The sequence below is a fragment of the Notamacropus eugenii genome, chromosome 3 (assembly GCF_028372415.1).
Source record: "Notamacropus eugenii isolate mMacEug1 chromosome 3, mMacEug1.pri_v2, whole genome shotgun sequence".
Lineage (NCBI taxonomy): Eukaryota > Metazoa > Chordata > Mammalia > Diprotodontia > Macropodidae > Notamacropus > Notamacropus eugenii.
The window spans coordinates 152,305,168-152,321,601 of NC_092874.1; the positions used below are offsets into that span (position 1 = coordinate 152,305,168).

At 35.5% G+C, this 16,434-nt stretch overlaps 1 protein-coding gene across 2 annotated transcripts in view; it reads left to right on the forward strand.

Moving 5' to 3' along the window:
* The window catches only part of RELN (reelin), a 553,318-nt gene that overhangs the window by 296,089 nt on the left and 240,795 nt on the right, over positions 1–16,434 (forward strand). The window lies entirely within an intron of this gene.

Here is a 16,434-nt window from a genome sequence, read left to right on the forward strand (position 1 = left end):
TTAACTATTAATTTTAACTTCCCAAAATTTATACATGGAAAAACATTATTCACTTATATTTTTAAAGAAAATCTCTTTGTATCTAAATTAAACTGTGGAGTAAAATCTCAAGGAGACATAATCTCCCTTTAAAGAAACAAGGAAAGGTAGAAGGATCTACATCAATAGGGAAGAGGAGTTTTTTAATGAAAATTAATCAATGAAAGAAAACACAAAATTTCCAAATGAATCAGACCCTCTGTGTATGCAAATGTGTTTTACCCCATAATATTTTTGAACCCATTTTTTTCTTCCTTTTCATCTACAGAATCAGAATTTGATAAACAAGTAAACCATTCTTCATCCAGGTACAATTTTGTAGGAAATCAGATGTAATGAGACTGTGAAAACAATGAGTTATTGCATCTCCTCTTTTTCTGAAAACTATGTACCAATCAGACTTTGGAAACAAAAATCTAGGACCTTGTGACTATAGCTAGAGCCAGGCTTTGCAAGATGGGGGTAAGAAATGTTAGGCACAACTTTACATTTAAAAGTTCCAAGTAGAAACTCCTAAATTCAACAAAAGGAATTACAGAATAAATGGAGGTGCTTCCATTACAAAAGTAACTTATTGAGACAACAAATTGAAACTTTTTTCTGGTTAGCATACCAAAATCTTGGCCCCTTTACAAAATGATTCCTTGGATTCTTTTTATGTTGATACTAAAAAGTACCTTTGATTCTTGAGTTACTTGTCACAGTCACATGGCTACTTGACAAAGGAGGGATTTCTGGTGTTACTTTTCATCATTGGCAAATAGACAAATAAACAGAGGAAACACATGTAGTCCCCAGGGGTCTTGGATTTGCATCCTTTTCCCATAATGACATGCCTATCATTTGGTCTCAGTTATAACAGAAGTACTCCTTGCGGCAAAAAATGTATGTTTTCTGCCTCATTTTACAAGCTATTATACTAATCCAATTAGATACTCTGCTCTTTAATGCATGCACTTCAGAACAGTATGTGATAAAAATGCATCAAGTGTGGTTTTACTTCAGCAATGATATTTAAATTAAATTGCAACTTTGTAGATTAGACTTTGGAATATTATATGCATTTTCCAACTTATCATTTTCATGGCTGTAAGTTTAACAAGTTAACCCTAGTTTACAAAACAAAATAGGTTGCAATAAAGATGACTGAAATGGCAGCCTTCAACTTGGCTGGGTGGCAAGAATTTTTCCCAAAGTCTAATGCTCCCATTTAAAAATGCCTATAACTTAATCTCTGTCAGATGACCTGGCTTAAATCCCACCATTGCTCCTCGCCTCCTTTTTACCCTCATGATCCAGAATACAACACTTAACCTCTGCAGACATCAATGTCCTTATCTTTAAAATGATAGCATTGGACTATGTTAATTATGGGGACTATAGGGGTTTCTTAAACTAAATTTAAGGTCATTATCCTAAATTATTTTTCATTTAAGCTCATTTGACTAATTCTGTACTTTGTGGAAAAACCATGAATTGAAGAGATAATAACTTGCATTGGCAAGGAGTTTCTTCACCTGGGAGTTCCTCATACCAACAAAATCACAGTCCAGTTTCTATCCTTTTTCCTGACTCACTGGCTAAAGAAATTTTTGTCCTCAGGTTTATTTTGAGTTTTTTCTAGGAAAATCTATAGTTTATGCTGTATGCAATTTATTTAGTAAAGACATTCTTTACCTGATGTCAAAAATAATGTAATGTGATGTCAGTTTTTTATCTTTATTTCTGACCACCTCAAGAGTCCTTTCCTTTATGAACTGGAAGTCAAAATCACTTCTTTGAACAATTGATTCCCAGTCATTATAAAAACTGCCATTTAAAAGATTCCTGGTTTTCTCAAATTTTTAAAAATCTTCTTCTAGCCTCATAATACAAAATTTATATGTTTCTTCTTTTGGACAGCTAATGTGAAATCCTTCACTTTCCTTATTCTCAACCTGTAACAGCAAGTTTTTTTCTTTGCAAATTTAATTATTTACCTGTTTATTACTGTTTATACTCTTTATTGATGTATTCATGTTTTGGTTGATGATGGAAGATATTGAAATCTTTTCATCATTGAATTTTTATTGTCATATTTGGGTTTTTTCACCATCTGAATTCAACAAGTACTTGTTAGTCACTATGGGAATTACAGAAGGAAAATTTATAATGTAGTTCCTGCGGAAAGAGACTTGAGTTCTACCTATGGTTGTGCCACAAACCAGCCCCTGGGAATCACTTCCCTGCTGTGGGTCTCTGGTACCTCATCTGTAAAATGAAATGGTGGACTTCTAATTTCTAAGGTTTCTTCCAGTCCTAGCAGTTGAGAATTCAGTGCTTCAATAGAGTGATATCAACTCAAATAGAAACAGCCGCCATTAAACCATATGTAAAATCCTTGTGGGTAGCATATTGATTCAGAAAAATCTCATGTCAACATTATCTGTGTTAGAAAATGAGTTATTTTGTTAATCATTTCCAAGTTATATTTTGATCTGGTTCAGGCTGCACTGAGGTGTTGCAGGTTGCATTCTGGTCATGTATTTGACAACTCTATGCTTAGAAATATGAGCCCCTTCCCTTGAGGAACCTAGAATCTAGCTAGAAGAATGAACAGTTCTATAGATGTAGAAGTCATAAACATAAAAGTGATAGAAAACAAGATGATGAGTAAAAGAGTGAACAGAAAAGAAGCAGAGGCCACAAGACTGTGTTTCTAGGAATATACTTCCAATTAGGAGGAAGTCTGTTTCTAGGGTGATTTATACTTGACTTAGAGATTATGCCAAATCAGCTCAAAAGCTCATGACTTAAAGATTTTATACACCCATAAAAAATAGACTGAAAACAAACTGTAAAAAAAATATGGTTTACTTTAATATTTTCCTAGCTCTGAGGATCTATAATTTTGCGGGGACTTTCACCAAATACGCATGATAGTCCCTCTGCAATTTGATAGATCATCTTTGAGAATTGCTGTGGCTAGAAGAAGTCATCATTCTGTGGTCAGCCTGGTAAAGACTTTGAATTTAGCTAGAGTGAACCTCAGACAATATATATGCAGTCCACCACTTGGTCAGTACTTCATGAATTTGCATAGCACCAAAGTGATCCTGCAGTCAAATAAATAAAAACTTGTTCGACTGTACCCAAGTACCTTTCCCTCCTGGAGGAAATTAAGAGGTTAAGTATTAGCTTCTATTTAGGCTAAGAAAATGCTTTTCCTTAGCTGATTATAATGGTGATAGTTAATAATCACTATTATTGATATGAGTGATTTTATTAAATTAACTGCTATCCAAAAAATTAGGAGCATGTGTAAGCTGCCTGGTTATACAGTTTTAATATGAAAACTTCAAGGAAATGAAATCATATAACAAAGCATAAAAGAAAAGTGGAAGAATGCGTACAGACGCACATCTTGATAAATACTTGTCGCATCTCTAGATATTTGGCTGATTTTATGTTGCTTTTTACACACATACACACACACACACAAATGGCAGAAGATCAAATTGAACAATTAGCTTAAGAGGTTTGTGTGACCATTTATATCTTATGGATATATCTTATGTGATCATTTATATCTTACAGACCCACAGCATGTAATTAGAGAATTTCATCTATTTAGTAATTAATATGACATATATAGATTATGTGTACATCAGCAACCAGTAAGAACTTATAGGACACTGTTTCTTTGTGCTTTTTTGGAGGGAGAATGGGCATATGATCTGAGTAAGAATAATAAATACTCCTTCCTTTTCCTTTCATCCAGTCTTATTTATTTGTTTGGTTTTTGGTCCATTATTTTAAAAGTATAAGGATTACCTATACAGACTTCTTTCAAGCCTCCTCCATAACTATTGGCCTTCTTTAGTTTCCTCTTGGGAGAAAATATCTACAGTAGGAGCAAAACTTTATACTACTTTCATTATAACACTTTTATTTAACAGTCCAAAATTTAACTCTTATCACTGTGTATATGTTTCTCATGAAGTACTGAACAGCTATTAGCACAACATGGAAAACAGTGCAACTGCAACCCAGGGAGGGTTAGGATGGAAATGATACCAGGTTATACCAGGAAGTTAACTGGTGTTTCCTGTCTAACAATAGCTGTAATCAGCCAGCATATTTAATTTTCAGCTGATTTCTGATATTTTGAGACTAGTCTTCTTGATTCTGCCGATGAATACATGTTTGCTTGGGAATGGAAGAGACCTGGGTATTTCCCTAAAGAGACTACAATCTTCAAAGATCTGGAAATTGCTCAGGTGTTTTATATTTGTGTTGTGCCCCATCTCAACTCTTTTCTCTGAGAGTATACAGCAAAAATTTTCTGAATTAATGGCCTCAACTCTTTAGTACTTTATTTACCTCAGTTATTGTTGAAACATTTGAGAGAGGATGACAAGAGTACTTGAGATGTACTTTCCTAAAAGCAGTCTGAAATCTTAAGAGTCTCCCTAATTTCAAGTAAAGAAATTGTCAAAAACAAGTCAAGAAGATTTAGTTAACCTTTATGCTGTCATCTACCAAAGTTAAGTATAAATGAGAAGAAAGTACCAGGACACCCAAAATACAACCCAGAGATCAATGACTTGTAAGTGAACCCTTAGTGCTTTGCCTCTCTCTTTCTCTTCTTTTAATGATGCCTTATGTGAAACAGATGGTGGCAAAGTCTTAAAATGGATCAGCTGACAACATTGTACTACATATTTATCGAACACATGCTTCAGTTTCCAAATTTGTTTCATCCCTGGTGATAGCATAAATTTTTCTCCCGGGTGGGTCCATCACTTAACATTCCTGAGAGACAGAGAATCTGTGGATAGATAGATGATAGGGATATACACATAGACTTGAAAGAAGGAGAAAGAACAAAAACAGAAAAGAGGGGAAGGTGACAGACTTGATCATCATTAACAATTTTTTTATCTACCCTGCTACTCCATTTATACCTAGCTCTCAGAGGTATAAATCATTGACTTCTGTCAGCTCTGGAATTGACCCACAGATTAAATGCAGATCACTGGGAGAGAGATGCTGTACTACATTTTTAAAAGGATTCTGCCCTGTTTTGATTGCAGTTTCTGCATCTGTTAGCCCTTCTACCTTCTCCTATATTATTACATAAACACTAAATTTAAAAAAACCTGATGCGTAGATGGGTTTTTCACTCTGCTCATGCATATTAATTTACCTCCAAATGTAGAGTAAAAGTACAAATTGGAGGTCCTGTGATAAACATGTAGCTTTCCGAATAGGCAGTAAAGGAATTTGTGTGTAGTAAAGGAATTTGTGTGTATATATATATATATAATTTAACACAAATTCCTTGAACATAATTCTGAATTCAGGAACTAAATAATTGTCACAAATTTCTTACAAAATAAGACTTCCTGAATTTATAGAATTTGAAAGTTTCTTGTCGTCATCTTTTCTCAGCTCCTGTTGTCAGCTGCAACAACTAGATGCCCTTTTCCTTATGGGTTATGGCTCACTATCCAACAATAATCCAAGATCCAACAAACATCTAAGTCCTTAGTAAAGATTTAAAAAATCATTAGTTATAGCTTATTTACTCGTAACAGTGGAAAGAGTGCTGGTCCTGGAGTCAGGAAAACTCTTCTTCCTGAATTCAAATCTGGCCTCAGGCACTTCCTAACTCTGTGACCCTGGGGAAGACACTTATTTTGCCTCAGTTTTCTCATCTGTAAAATGAGCTGGAGGAGGAAATGACAAACCAATCCAGTATCTCTGCCAAGAAAATCCCAAGTGGGGTCACAGAAAGTTGGACACAACTAAAAAATGACTGAACAACAACAAAATGTTTTAAGTTACGTTCCCTCAGTTGACCCAGTAATAACCCTGTCATGTAGAATTCGCAGTTTTTATTACCCATCTTTTATAGATAAAGCAATTAAGGCTCAGAGAGTTGAAGTTTTTTTCTATATTCACACAGCTAGCAAGTAGGAGAGTTAAGTTTTGAACCTAGATTTTACTCAAAATCCACTGCTCTTTCCATTATGGTACAGGTGCCTTACAAGCTAGGAGAATAGTCATTGAGGCAGTATTCTGACTGTTAATAGACATTAAGCAGTTGCAAAATATGTACCCTGGGAGATGGGCAGGGTACTTCCCATCCCAACAGTAACTGGAACTTTTCATCATATTTTCTCTTCCAAGAGTTCTTATTTGATTTTGTTTCAAAGTTTTGGAAATTTGCTGAAGATCAAATATAGACTTCTCAGGATAATGGTATTAAATGAATAAAGTAAAATACACAGGATTACAAGGAAAACCAACTATCTTGAGATAATTATCAAAAAATTTTTTTTAAGGTTCACAGGTTCCAGTTTAAGATAACCTGCTCCTATTGCTTCCTAAGCATGCTGAAACAAATTGATTATGTGTTACTGGAGGTGGAGGACCTGAGTAGAATATAAAATGGGAGCACATTAAGTTCAAGTGTCAGAAAAAATGCAAAAAAAATTGTAAAAGCTATACTTTGAATAAAAAGTTAAAAGTATTAAAGAAATCTGAGATGAATAAAATAAGAAACCAAATTGAGAAGTCTTTTAAGAACTGTTACCTTTCTGGTAACACAGATACTCGAAAGGACAGCAATACCTTTACTGGTTCACTTTTAGAAAAACATACTAAAATGGTGATTATGAAAGCTACTGCCATAGACTCATCTATCCAACTCCCCAGAAATGATTTTTCCCTTGCAGGATTTCTTTTCCCACTCCCAGAAAAATATTTTTCCCCTAATAGGTTACCTTTTATTTATTTATTAACCAACATCTTTTTTAAATATGTGAAAATTAACCATCTCATCTTCTGCCTCTTAGTGGAAGGTATCTGCTATGTTTTAATGGAAATTAATGAGAAAATAGAATTCACTAAAAGACATGAGCTTTATAACAAACTTTGCTGAACACATCTTCTTTTCTCTCTCCATACTGTTTCACTTAGTGATTTCATCAGCTTCCATGGGTTTAATTATCATCTCTGTGCCGATGATTCTCAAATCCTGCCCCAATCTCTCTGCTGACCTCCAATCTCATATCTTCAAATGCCTTTCAGATATCTTGAACTGGATGTCCAGTAGACATCTTACATTCAATATGTCAAAATGGAGCTCATCTTCTCCTATAAATCTCCCTGTGTACTACCTTCGCTATTACTGTAGAAGGCAGGCTTACGACCTAGGAATCATCTGGGATTCTTCACTATCTCTCGTCCCTGTCAGTTTCACCTTTGCGACATTTCTCCAATATGCCCCCTTTCTTTTTTCTAACACTTCCACCATTCTAGTACACACTTTCATTACCTCACAGCTTGATTATTGCGTTATCTGCCTGTGGGACTGCCTGCCTCAAGTCTTTCCCCACTCCAGTCCATTCTCCGTTCAGGCCCTAAAGTGATTTTCCTAAAGCACAAGTCCAGTCACTTTACCCTCCTACTCAATAAACTGCCATGGGCTTTCTATTGCTTCTAGCAACAAATACAAAATGTTCTGTTTGGCATTCAAACCCCTTCATAACTTAATCCCCTCTTACCTTTCTAGTCTCTTTACACCTTACTCCTCATACTTTTCTACCCACTGATACTGTCCTCTGGGCTGTTCCACAAACAAATCACTTCATCTCTCAGATCCCAAGCTTTGAATACCCTCCCTCCTGCATTCAGATTACTGACCTCCCTATATTCCTTTAAGTCCCAACTAAAATCCCATCTTCTACAAATAACCATCTCCAACCCCTCTTAATTCCAGTGCCTTCCCTCTGTTAATTATTTCCTCTATGTCTATATCTATCCTCTATGTAGCTTGCTTTGTATATATCTGTTTGCATGCTGTCTCTTCCATTGTATTGTTATCACTCTGAGGACTCTTTTGCTTCTTTTTGTATCCTCAGTGCTTAGCACCATGCCTAGTACATAGTAGGTGCTTAATAAATGCTTACTGATTTGATTGATTGATTTAAATGAAGGTTACATCTTAAAACAGTATTCCTCACAACTTATTAATATTTCTCTGTCATCCACTTTTCCCTAACTAAATTCTAATAGAAAGCAAATGTCTAGTCATACCCACTGCCTGCCTACTCCCACATGACAGAAATGAGCTCCGCTTCTGATGGGCACTCAGACACAGAGAACTTCTAACAGGGGAGACTGAGATCTGTTTTATTGATAAGGTGATATTGGCTTTTCTGAATTCAATAGATAGAGTTTCCTGTTGAAGAGAGCACAGTTTCAGAACTTCCTTCACACCTCCCAAATTATTGTGGTCACCCAGTGGTGAAACGTAAAAATATAGCTTTGAGGTATTCCAATATTTGAAATAATAATAGAAAAGAAAGAGAAGAGCAAAGTTCAAATGTTTTTCAAGTATGTAATCAAAGAGAAGTAGCTGAAGAGAAATAAGAAGAAGGAACACTGATGGAAGGAAAGTCTGAGTTGACAGAATGTTGAAAATATTCCCAAGGAAAATGGAGCTACTTATAGGGAATCCTACCCTGCTTGTGTATTAGTATGAGGACTGGACTTGGAATTCATTGTGACAGGGAACTCCCTCATGAGAAAATTCCTTCTGTGAATTCAGGTCAGCTTCTCCATTGTACCTGTCATCTTAGAAAGTTGTCTAGAGCACTGAGAAACTGAATGACTTGTTCAAGGTCACACAGCCAGTGTGTTTCAGAAGCAGGACTGGAACTCAAGTCTTCTTGATTTCAAGGCCAGTTCGCTCTCCATGATATCATGCTGCCCCATGGGCATTATTATTTATTGTAATGGCAAGCATCTCTTCTCAGGCAGATCACTGCCACCAACTAGCACTGCATCTATGCAGTTAAGTTTAAGCTTTCAGTTAAATCCACTGGGGAACTGTATTTTCTGTTGGAATGTACCTGTGACCATATAACAAAAAGCAATGGGAAAATAAGATTTACTTTACCAATGATCTTGCTGAGACAAATTTGTTTTGTAAAGTGAGGAATATCTGTGCTGTCTTTCCATTGAAAGTAAACCTGAGCTCAGCAAGACTTGTGTGTTTTTCTTTAAGTTCTCATGTGTTTTTCCATTAAGAATAGGAATGCTAAATGTGGTCCCCTGGACCAATTCCAACTTGGGCAGTTGCATTCTGTCTACTTATATTCCCTCTGCTTGGTGGAATCCTTCTCACTTTGGTTATCATCACTACAACTGTCATGTTCCTCCCCAGAGGTGGCTGCATATTAGTGTAGGATAAAACAACTGGGCTCTAATTTGTTAAGCTAATAAAGTGCTTTGGGGATGAAAAGTACATTTTACACAAAGAGAAATGGGCCTTCATGATATTATGTTTCTCCGTGTGGTGAATTTGTACTATAATTAACATGAAATAGCATTAGCAAAAAATGGAAGACAGCCCAATTTCAATGTTAAAAATAGACCATAGAATAGAAAAAGTGAGTAATTTTTTATTAAAAGCAAAGAAAATAACTTCCAAATAAATCCCCTGGGTTAACTTATTTTACTCTTTTTTTTCTCTGAAGAAGGCAGATACATATAATTACCAACTGGAGTTATTTTTAATGTTTAATAAGAGAACTTTAGTTGTAAACTAAAGGAATATAGATTACTCTATGTGGCTGTTAAAAACTCAGTGACATTTTTCTTCAGAATAATGTCTTGCCTAGTGTCCTTGATGAGACTTACATGAAAAGACTCATCTGAAAGCCAAGTTGAGTCTCAAAGTTAAGCTTATTAATCACCTTATGGAATCTTACACAGTTGTTTCCCCCTCATTATTCTAACTCAAATCTGTCACCAAAGCTATTTTGTTCTGTAGTTGCGGTAACTATTGCCAAATAATTATACACTTGTCACAAAATAAACCATAAATTGAATCTCTATGATTCATAGTACAGAGCTTTTAAAATGTGAGCCCCTAATGATTACGGAAGACAATGAAACAAAACATACTTTTTCAGCAATCCGAGATTCATTCACCATTACTCGGTCTATTGTTTTGAAAGGGAAAAGTGCACTGTGGCCCTTTTTGCACCTGGACTGCATACTTAGCCAAGTTTTTGGCTTTTTAAACTGGCATTAAATTACCTAGAAATTGAATGTGTGGAAAATGATAGAAATTTAGTTTGCCTCCTGGGAGAGAGCTTTCTCTTAGTACTCTGGATTTTTGTAGTCTAAAAGTCTTCATCCTTCAGGATAATCCTGCAGTCTCCAAGCCAAAATCTTGAAACTGGCCCACAAAAGTTACTGTGGCAGAATTAAAGGCACAGCAAACAGAACAGGATGGTATGATCAATCAATCACATATCTCACTTGGAATCTAGAAATTCCTGTACAATATATTTCATTCCCAGCAAGACACAATGTAATTTATGGCTCTACTGACAATGCCGCTTTAATTAATTTTATTCATCCTATTTCTCTTTCCTGTACTCTTCATATCTCATCTGTTTGCATTGCCTAGATTTTAATTAAAAAACCTCTCCTCTCTAAGGAGCAATCTGAAGTGGCAAAAATAATCACTTAAAATATTACAGTCATTAAAAAATTGGCTGTGGTTGAAGCCATGCATTTTCAATTTTCCTACAAATGATGTTTTAGCTTCCTTTTAAAGTGCACTTTGTATCTGAATCGTGTACCACCAACCAGCCTGGCTATCAAAAATGGTCTTCCAGCTGGGTGGGCTGAGTGACAACTCCTTAATGGAGGAAATTGACGACTTTCTGCTCATGGAGAGGTGAAGGCATACTGGGCAGATTTCTTTCCATCTGCCACCAGCCCTTTGCAAGCTGGCATTGCCCAAATGCCCAATATACTCATTCCAACAAAAAGGATGTCGCCAAAAAATAAATTGTGAGGCTACAGCTGTCTGAAAGAATCATCAGGGCCATTAGGCCCCAGGGAGATAATATGAAGAGGTACATCAGTGTTCATCTTTGATGAAAACCTAATTAAACGAGGGTAGAGGTGATTGTGAGTACTTTAAAAGCACAGAGGTGAAATCGTTAACATTTGCAGCATCATATAGGGAGCAACCTCAGGAAGATGTTACCCTGAACTGTAGCCAAGGACCTGATACATGGAGGAATGTGCACTGATGTTTCCTGTTGACGTTTTTGTGACTGGCAAAATCTTGTCACTTAGCTACACTGTGTTCTGCTTGTCAAGCAAAGGAAATCCATTCAGCAGCAAAAATGGGAAAATATATTTGATTGATAGTGGCGATATAAAGAGGAATGATAATTAAGAGGGGTAAACAATGAAAGAGATACTGGAGCCTGTGCTTAAAAGTGTAAAATATGGGACACATGGAAAAGTGAGATACATGGTACATCAAACATAGAGGAAGAAATAAAAAGAATGATCAAATAATACTCAAAGAAAAGTCTGTTTGGAAGGGTAAGAATAGGAAAAACTTTCCCATGTGCTAAGTGTAGACCTGAGATTTAATCCAATGCAGATGCTTATTCAACTAGTATCTGCATCTTGGCAGTCATTCAAAGGATAATATAATTCCAGTAGCCACATATGGTTTTAAACTATGTACTTGATGGTTCTGAGCAGTTCTCAAAGTGAAAATAGTTTCTATAATCCAAAATTTCCTTGATTTTGCCAGTCCTTCCAACCTATTTATGTACTTGATAGGGTTTTATAATTATTTGATTATCAATTGTAAATTTATAGAAATGTGATATGGGTTTGAGTAGATGGTTGACAAAAATATAAATTGAAAGAGCATTTATCACTCGTTCTATTTTCTGTAGATATTTTCATTAAAATACATTTTTATTAGTAATTATTATTAATATTGCCTGGATCCATGATTTCTTCTGTGTGGGGAGCTTCCAGTGTTGAAGCTACCTCTGCTGATTCAGATTGACAAGTTGTCTGTGATATATTCTTAGAGGGCTCCCTGAGGTTGTGACTTGCTCATAGTCACACCTTAATCATTAAAATTAGTATACTATACTATGCTACATTATATTATTTCTTGTTCAGTCATTTTCAGTCATGTCTGACTCTTTATGACCCCATTTAAGGTTTTCTTGGCAAAAATAATGGAGTGGTTTGCCATTTTCCTTCTCCAGCTCATTTTACATTTGAAGAAACTGAGGCAAATAGAGTTAAGTGACTTACCCAGGGTCACACATTTAGGAAGTGTCTGAGGCTAGATTTGAACTGGGGAAGATGAGTCTTCCTGACTCCAGGCCCAGCACTCTATCCACTGTACCATCTAGCTGTGCCTGTAAGATAGTAGCATTTATATGGCACTTCAGGTTTGCAAAGCTCTCTACAGATATTATCTCATTTCATCACAGAATAACCCTGTATGGTAGATGCTATTTTTATCCCCACTGTTCAGATAAGGAAAATGAGCCCGAAGGAGGCTAAGTGACTTCCCTTGGGTCACACCAAGTAGTAAGTGTCTGAGACAGGATTTGAACTCAGCTCCTCCTGACTCCAGTCTACTCTTTGTTATGCCACATTGTCTTGCAACTTATGTTTTTTTTATTATTATTATATCATTTTAAACTTTAAAAAATTGTTTTCTGTTTAACATGCTTGTGAGATAAATATCACAAGGATTATTGACTCCATTTTACAAATCAGGAACCTGAAGCTGACAGACTTGCTCATGGCCATATTGCTAGTTGGAGTAAAACTTGGAATTTGAACCCAGATCTCTTCTGACTCCAAGTTTAGCAATCTTTCCAAGATACCAGACTATATCTCAATTGTTTTCAATGCCATTTTAGTATTCTTTAATATAGCAGAACCACCAAATCTCAGGATTGAGGTGATCTTGAGAAGTCATCCGGTCTAACTCCAACCATATCTACAACATAACCCTTCTGCAGCATCCCCCAATAAAAGATCACCTTGTCTTCATCTGGAAGCCTTAGGAGGGAAACTCAACATTTCATGAGACAGTACACTCTACTTTTGGACAGGCTTACTTTTGTATTTTCTTGTTAGTCAACTCAGTCAATCCATGTTCTAGTTCAGATGCAAAGTTCAGAAAATGATGTCTTGAAAGAAATATATGATTATGAAGTGAAACATGATTTATTGCAAGGACACATAGGACCAGATTTCGACAGCCCCATCAACAGTTCACTTCTAGCCCCAGACTGGCATCCTGAAACAGCTAAGCATCATTCCAGATGCCACATTTCTAACTTCTAGGGCCATAGTGAGCATCATCAGTTTTTAACCACAAATACATAGCAGCGGTCAAGATGACAAACCCAAGTATTAAATGACTCAAAGGCCTTCCCTTTAGGGAGAGAGATTTGATAATCCTCTGGAGTTAGGTTAAAAAATACTGACTCAGATGGATTCTTTTATTTAGGTAATACAGTGAATAAAGCACTGGTTTTCAGTCAGGGAGTCCTGAGTCCAAATTTTGCTTCAAGATACTAGCCATGTAACCCTGGGTGAGTTACACCTCTTTCAGCCTCAGTTTCTTTATTTATAAAATACGAATAATAATAGTATCTGCCTCTTAGGGTTACTATGAGGATCAAATGAGTTAACATATTCAAAGTGCTTTGAAAGCCTTGAAGTTCTATGTAAATTCTAGATTAAATATATATACACACATATATTCATGTGTTATATATTTAGATGCATACAAAAATATTAAGATGTTTTGTAATAATTAGTCAAAAAGCATTTATCAAGTACTTATTGTGTGCCACCCACTGGATTTACAAAGAGGAAACAAAAAAGATTTTTTGCCAACAAGGATCTTACATTCTAATTGAGATATCCCATACAGAAAAAGGTATATTCAGAATATAGATAGAATAGACAGAAGGTAACCTTAGAGGACAAGACACTAGCAGCTCTGGGGATAGGAAACGAACTCCTTCAGCATTTGAGCTGAGTCTTGAAGGATGAAAGAAAACAAGATAAAAGAATGGAACTGAACAGTGTCCCTGAACTAGGGACTTAATCATTGTTCTGAGACAACCTTGCAGGAACATTTAGTACAAGAGGGAGGAGAATCTGGAGGATGTTGCCCGTACCTGCCTAATCTAAGATGAGAAAGCCAGGAGCTGAGGAAAACGAATTCTTAGGAAACAGAAAATTGAGTAGACAAGTAAAAACAACGCATGAATATGTCACAATCGTATAAAAAGTCAAATGGAGTGAATGTAGAATTTGAACAGTTTCACAGACAATAATATTGCTGTCAACTTGCTTGGTTAAGAAGTACTATGATCTTCTTTTTTCCCCTACAAAATACTGAACTCCTGTCTGTTTCTTTGAAATTTCTACCCATTGCTCCTAGCTCTTCCCTTTGGGGTCAAATAGACCAAATTAATTTATGACAGTATTTAAAATATATAAAAAATAGCCATCATGTTTTCCCCTCCCCCTGCTCCAAACATGTAAAGTCTACTCCAAGATAAATATTCCAGTTCCTTCAATTCTCTCCTATGACTTAACTAGGGCTTTCATCATACTGTACCACTCCTATGGGCATTCTCCACCTCATCAATATCAGTTCCGTAATGTGGTACCAAGAACTCAACACAATCTGAGCAGGACAGAGTCTAGGAGACCTATCACTTTCCTCCTTTTGAACCCTGTACATCTCTTAATGTAGCCAAAGATTGTATTAGGTTTATTGACTGCTATATCACACTGTAGACTCATATTGACCTTACTCTCCACAAAACCTCCCAAATCTTTTTCAGATAAGTTCCTGCTTCGCTATGACATCCTCACCTTGATCTTGTGATGTTGATTTTTTTATCCCGTTATCAAAATATTAGCTTTAATAACCAAATTTTAAAAAATCTAATGAGAAAGAGAAACATAATTCAAAAACCATATTTTATCTCTCTGTTCTCGATTAATATTTACCCATTTCTTGTCTTAATTCTTTTGATTCACATGAGCTAGCAGTGAAAGTACAGACAAACAGTACCTCCTTTATAACTCTAATGGCATAGTCCTCTTCTGCAATGAAGGATGAACACTTACACATCTCTCCTTTATAACTTATCAGTATGTTATTGATATTTTTAGTGATGCAATTCTAGAATAAAAAAAGATTTAGCCCATAATGGTGTCAGGAATGGTGTCTTGTAAGGCTTGTCATCCCAATTTGGAGGATGCTTAGGAAGCAAAGGTCAACTCCAAGAGGGTCTATTTTGATTTACCCAAAAACATGTTGGACGTTTGAAAAGCATTGTGTTATGTATAAGGCAGCAGTATTGCTGGGTATACAGTTTTATATCTCTAATTTCAGATTGTTCTCCATAATGGTTGGATCAGTTCATATTTCCACCAACAAGGAATTAAATGTCCCAATTTTTCTACATCCCTTCCAGCATTTGTCATTTTCCCTTCTATCATTTTAGCTCATCTGATAGGTGTGAGATATATCTCAATCGTTTTAATTCGCATTTCTCTAATCAATAATGATTTAGAGCATTTTTTCATATGACTCTATGTGTATGTGTGTGTGTGTATATATATATACATATATATGTATATATATATACATATATATAAAATCTGAGAAACTGTCAACAAAATTTTTCCCCCAATTTTCTTCTTTTCTTATAATCTTAGCTACATTGGTTTTATCAAAACTTTTTAATTTAATGTAATCAAAATTATCCATTTTATATGTCACAATGCTCTTTCCCCCTCTCTCTTGTTCATAAATTCTTCTCTAGTCTCTAAGTATGAAAGGTATATATATGTTCCATGTTTTAATTTACTTACAGTGTCTCTTTTTATGTCTAGGTCACATATCCATTTTGACCTTATTGTGGTAAATGATATAAAATATTGATCTACAACTGCCAAACTGCTTTCCAGTTTTCCCAATTTTTACCAAATAGCTTACTTTTTTAACCAAAAACTTAAATCCTTACATTTGTCAGACACAAGGTTATTATAACTATTTATTGCCATGTGTTGTATGTCTACTCTGTTCTACTGATCTATTATTCTATTTCTTAACCAGTACCAGTGCTCAATAATTGTTAGGAGGGTAAAAGGGTTTGAAGCCAAAAAGCTCAAGGTTTTCTAGGGTAAAATATTGGGTTTAGATTCAGTAAATTTTAGGTTCATTTCTGACCTTTGACACTTACTAGAGTATTCCTTACTCCTCATTAAAGTGAGAATACTGATATCTATAACTAACTCACAAGACTGTTATAAGTAAAGGAAATAATCTATATAAAATGATCTGCAAACTTTAAAGCAGTGTCTAAATGTCAGTAACTGTAATTCCCATTACAAACAGCCCCCAAGCCTGTCTATTAGAGAGCATGAGTCAGAAATTAATAATGGATGCGTACATATTCTCTAGGAAGAACTTTCCTCACTTCTTATTGTTGCATTACAAAATCACTCCGCCAT